A 6,378-nucleotide genomic window follows, 5' to 3' on the forward strand; every position below is an offset into this window, starting at 1 on the left:
TCCAAAGAACTCCTTACTTTAGGTGAGTAGTCAATCATTAAGAGAGAAGTCAAATTTAAAGATGCATATGTTGTAAACCCAGGTCAGATCTTTTCTAATCACGCAAAGGGACAAACATATGACTAACTTGAATAGAGGGATTGAGAGGTAGAATGTTGCATATGTTGTGTTCCAGGTCGGATCTTTTCCAATCACGCAGAGGATGCAACATATGACTAACAGATAGAAAGCAAGAAAATAATTTCCTACAGACCTACTTTATCAGAACCCCCCAGTCGCCCTATCAGTACCGGAATTAAGGACATGAGTCCATATGCCAACAAAGTTTTGAGCCACAGTTCCAGTAGTAAAGTAACTTAAGCGTATCACGCAGGTTCCCTTTTTTATCTCACTTCTCAATCTACCCAAGCATCGAATGATCAGTCTAGATGTATCTAAGTCTATTTAATTATGTCAAGTCTTTTCATTTGTCACAGTGTCCAGTCCTTTCTTTTAGTCCTTTGTGTCTACCATCACGTTGAGCATAGATTCTAGACAATTCAGCTTTAGTACCTTACACTTGTTTAAACTGCCCGTTATCACTTATACTTAATATCACTTCCCACATGACACCATCAAACGAAAAACCATTTTTCAATAATTTTCTGAATTTTTTTTAAATAAAAATACAAAAAGAACATAAAGACATAGTTTTGGATTTTTGTTTTATAATTTTTTTTTTTTTTTGTATTTTGATTTGTCCCCCTAAATTTGTGCATAGGAGAGAAAAGAAATGAAAATAAAATAAAAAATAAAAAATGAAATAAAATGCGGAAATTTAAACACACAAAAAAAATTAGTCTTCAAAACGAATCATCTTTAGAAAGCCCACAAGCACATCAAATCGAGCTTTACTGAAGGGTTTGGTAAACAGGTCTGCCACATTATTATCAGTGTGGACCTGCTCCAAACGGATGAGCTTACGCTCATAACAGTCTCGGATAAAATGAATTTTAATATCGTTGTGCTTGGTTTTGGAATCCTGAACAAGATTTTTGGCAATTTGTATAACAGCATCATTGTCACAAAATATGGAGGTGTCAAGAAAGTTCAAACCGTAATCCAACAATTGGTGTTGTATCCAGATAACCTGTGAGCAGCAGGCTGATGCAGCGACATACTCAGCCTCAGCTGTCGAGGTCGACACCGTCTGCTGTTTCTTGCACTGCCAAGACACCAATCTCTCCCCCCAAAAACTGACATCCGCCTGAAGTTGATTTCCTGTCAAAATCACAACCTCCATAATTGCTGTCAGTGAAAGCATACTGTTCAAATTCAGGATTCTTAGGATACCATAGCCCCAATTTAGGGCTACCTTTGAGGTATCGAAAGATCCTTTTAACAGCAATCATATGAGAGAGTTTAGGATTAGCCTGATATCTAGCACATTGACAGGCGACGAACATAATGTCAGGTCTGCTGGCAGTCAAATACATAAGAACTCCGATCATTAATCGATATTCGGTTTGATCTATGGAATCTCCTTCTGGATCTGGTCCCAGCAGGGGTCTTTCAGCCATGGGTGTAGAGGCAGGTTTAGAGTCTTTGAACACGAACTTCTTAATCATGTCCTCCACATATTTGACCTGATGCAGCAAGATTCCAGATGAATCTTGACGAACTCGTAATCCTAGAAACATCGTCATTTCACCAAGTGAGCTCCTTTCAAATCTCTTCTTCATGACTTTTTCAAACTCTTTGCACAGCGCAGAACCCGTCAACCCAAAGATGATGCCATCCACGTAGATCTGGATGACAATCAAGTCTTTATCCACTTGCTTTATGAACAACGTCTGATCGATCGTGCCTCTTGTGTAGCCATGCTCCAGCAGATGATCTGTCAAGGTAGCATACCAAGCTCTAGGAGTCTGATGTAACCCATACAAAGCCTTATCTAATTTGTAGATATGATTTGGAAATTTGGGATTGACAAACCATGTGGGTTGATCAACATAGATCTCCTCCATCACGAATCCATATAAAAAGGCGGTCTTGACATCCATTTGATAAACAGTAAACCCCATGTAGGAAGCGTATGCCAAGAAGATACGAATAGCTTCCAAGCGTGCCACAGGAGCATACACCTTAGTGTAGTCAAGACCTTCAATCTGCCGGAAGCCACGAACAACCAAACGCGCCTTGTTTCGCACAATTACCCCACTATCATCTTGCTTATTCCTAAATACCCAGCGTGTATCCAACGACTTCTTTCTCTTTGGTAGCTCTACCAGCTTCCACACCTTCAGCTTGTCAAATTGGTTCAACTCTTCATGCATAGCGTCCCCCCCAGCTTGGTTCATTAAGAGCCATGTCCATGTTCTTGGGCTCAATCTGAGATATGAAGCATGAGTAGAGACATGAGTTGACATCTCCACTTTGACATCTTGTTTTAACTCCTTCTGCCAGTGGACGGGTGACATTCTCGATCGGATGATCACGTTGAATTCTAGTGGGGATTTCATGGCTAATGTCATGGATTGAGACTGGAAGATTGGTGATGTTGATGAATATGTCTTCTGCCGAATCACTCGCCTCAGACGATCTAGGACCATGAGAGGTACTTGCCACATATTCATTTGAGATTGGTGCAGGAAAGAGAAGCTCCATGAACGTTTGTGTGGCAGCAGAGGTATCCCTTGACATAATTTCACTTTCTTCAGGGGAAAAGGGAGTGACTTCAGCATCAGAACAGGTCTTTTGACGTGGTGAAGAAGAGGGTGTGCTTGGAGCAGCTTCATCCACCTTAGGAGACTCAGGAGTCACTAAGGGTGGTTTGTATGAACCAATTACAACATCTTCCTCTTCATCTTCAATAACAGCACTTGTACCTGAGCTGGAACTTGAAACAGTATCTGAAAACACATTAAAAGATTTAAACAGTGAAACATAATCAAACAACCAATTAGGTCCGACTCGAGCATCCGTCTCGTTCTCTTCCAGCCAGCACACGTCGAATGACTCCATAATCTTCTTAGTGGACTTGTTGTACACTCGATAGGCAGTGCGCGCAGTATATCCCACGAAGTATCAGTCATCAGCTTTTGTGTTGAGCTTAGGGGTGGGCTCCAGGTGAAGGAGGGTGCAAGGACATCCAAAGATCCTAAAATGAGCGACTGTTGGCTTGTGATCATATAGAATTTCATATGGGGTCTTCATCTGCAGTTTGTTGATCAGAACTCGGTTCTGAACATAGCATGCAGTGTTGATAGCTTCAGCCTAGAAGAAGATTGGTAGCTTGGAGTCACATAGCATTGTCATTGTTGCGTCGATCAAAGTACGATTTCACCACTCTGCAACACCATTTTGTTGAGGTGTCCGAGCAGCACTATACTGATGCAAAATACCCTTTTCAGCATAGAAATGATCTAGAATAGCATTCTTGAACTCCGTGCCATTGTCACTTCGAATTGTCTTCACCTTTTCGTTGGTCTGATTCTCAATCAACACAATGAATTGCTTGATCAGGTCAGCAGTCTCACTCTTGTTAGATAAGAAGAAAACCCAGGTAAACCGTGAGTAATCATCAATGACAACCAAGCAGTAAGAATTCTTATTAATGCTGAGAATGTTGACCGGACCGAACAAATCCATATGCAGTAACTGAAGAACAGTGTTGATTGAGTGGACTAGTTTTGGCTTATGTGGCTTAAGATGATGTTTTCCTTGAGCACATGCCACACACTTCTCGAAAGTAATGAAGTCCTTGATTGGAAGACCATGCACAATTTCATTCTTCGCAAGATGGTTAAGGTTCTTGGCATTTGTGTGACAGAGTCAACGATGCCAAAGCATAGCATTATGTTCAAAAACCTTGGAGAAAAGACATGTAACTTGCTCAGGAATGTTATGGTTCATATCAATGATGTAGGCATTCCCTTTTCTTTTTGACCTCACCAAAATCCACTCTTCTGGAATGATGATTCCAGGCTTCAGAATTAGACACTCCTTGTTCGTAAAGTGAGTTGAGTATCCTTTATTGCAAATATGAGATACACTCAGCAGATTGCGTTTCAACTCGGGAGCATAATTCATATTTTCAAAGTTGAGCACGCCATTAGTCACGGTACCCTTTTGTGTGATCTTTATACCTTCTCCTCCCGTAAAAGAAACATAACCCCCATTAAAGTTTTGAATGTCTTGTAGTTGGGAGATGTCTCATATCATGTGTCTGGAACAGCCACCATCGACATACCACAGTCTGACGATATTCCTCCATAGTTGTTCCTGCACGATGTGCGGGATTAATTAGATGTTGGAACTCAGGCCATAGAAACACTGAGTTTACTTTTTCTATCAACATAATTAACTTGTTCACATTTCATGTCAGATAGATTACAAGATGCATTTAAAGGACTTTGAGGTGATTGGAGAGATGACTTTTGGGGCACCCATTTGTAATTAGGTTTAGGAACTTTGTTACTAACACAAATGGGGACTTTAACAGGTGATTTTGAAGTATTTTTCTTTGTTTTTGGTCATTTGGGTATCCGTATTTGATTAGATGAAGACCCAGACGATGACTTCGGCAATATCGATCTTGGCTCAACCAATTTCGATTTCGCTAAAGTGTCTTTTGGATTTTTGTTCAAAACCTGTTTGTCGTTTTTAAGTTTAGCAGCCCGATTTCTATCTTTATTAACGCTCCAATCACCATCAATTGATATCTCAAGGACTTTCTCTTAAGATGTCTTCCTCGTGACTCATTCTACCTACCTTGGGCATAGTATGCAACATATGCACGGTTTGGACAATTTCTTGCAATATGTCCAGGAGTTCCACAATGGAAACATGTTTGTTTCTTCAGGTAGAAGCCGGTACCGCTCGTTACTGGTTCAGTGTCCTTGTCGTGTCCTTTATTGTTTCCACAAGCACACTTGCATGGCTCAGTCCGTTTGGCTGGCTTAGGTGGCATGTATTTACTAATGGCAGGTCCATTAGAATTAGATTTCTCAAACACATCAGCACATTTATCAGACACAGTAGGATTACCAGTTTTAAAAGGAGCATTATTTGAACATTCAGCAAAAACAGTTTTCAAACCAAAATTATCAGAAACTAAAGTATCAGTTTTCAAAGCAGTAGAAGCAGAAACAAAAACAGTAGTTTTTAAACCAGAAACATTTTTCAAAGAATCAGTTTTTAAAGCAAAATCATTATCAAAAACACTTCCTCCAGCTTCCTGGTTGTCTTGTGCTAAGGATGAATCTGCATATGATGTAGAGACATTAGTATCGTTCACCCTAGAGCTATTATCTGGCACAACCACAGCAGGATTGCCATACTGAAGGTGTGCTTCTCTGTCTATTTCTTCTTTAGTCATAGGGATAGAGGTGTAATTATGATTAAAAGGAGGACGAACATTGTCATACCCTAGAACTGCTTTCTTTTTGTCCTGCCATTTTAATTGTTTTTCTATCATGGTCTCAATTGTCTTACTTGACACATCAAACTTTTTGAAGTTAAAATCTGCATTTTCAAATCTAGTCTTCAATGTGTCAAGCTCGTCGGTCAAGCTGGCAATCTGTCTCTTAACATGGTTATAGTTCTCACATTTGTTACTATAGTCTTCCTGAAGCTGTCTAAAGTCTCTTGTCTTGGCCTCTAGTTGTTCTTTTAGAGATTTTTGGCCCTTCCTAAGGTTATAGGCTTCATACCTAAGGTCCTCATTGTCTCTACGTAATATATCAATTTGATCACGAAGAAGTTTAACAGTATCCATACAATTTTGAGAACAATAAACTTCACTGACCTCTTTTGTTTCAGGAGTGGTGGAGACCATAAAAGCAAACTGCAGCTGCATTATCTCCGCTTCAGCATATTTATCAGGGAGCTCACTTATATGCGCCAGATTTGCAGTCTCATGCCCTGTAATGTTCAACGCCTGAATCTGGTCCTCCCAATCAAAAGTTTGAGCCACCATTACCAGGTTTGCAGTTTCATTGTTGGTGGCAGCGTCCTATCAGGATTCTCCCTTCTATCCGGCTTTGGGCAATCACGAGCAAAGTGACCTGGCTCGTGACAATTAAAACACCTAAGCTTACCTCTGCTGAACCCTACCTTCTTGTCCCTATTCATACTCCAATTGTTCTTCCCTGTCTTCTTAGCAAACTGCTTAGCCCTAAACACAACCATTGCAATTTGCCAGGTGATATCCATCTCTTCCACATCTTCTGGATGAATTTGATCAAGATCTGCGAATGAGATTTGAGGAGGTAAGTCTCCTGCCAAGAAAGCATTATAACAGTTCACAAGGCCAGAAGTTAATGCCATGTTTTCTTTAGCTTCCTTGGGAGTTGAAATTGTGGCAGGAGCTTTTGAGTTTGATCCTGAAGAACTTGA

Source organism: Lactuca virosa, chromosome 4, assembly GCF_052849685.1.
Source record: "Lactuca virosa cultivar CGN04683 chromosome 4, Lactuca_virosa_CGN04683_v6, whole genome shotgun sequence".
Lineage (NCBI taxonomy): Eukaryota > Viridiplantae > Streptophyta > Magnoliopsida > Asterales > Asteraceae > Lactuca > Lactuca virosa.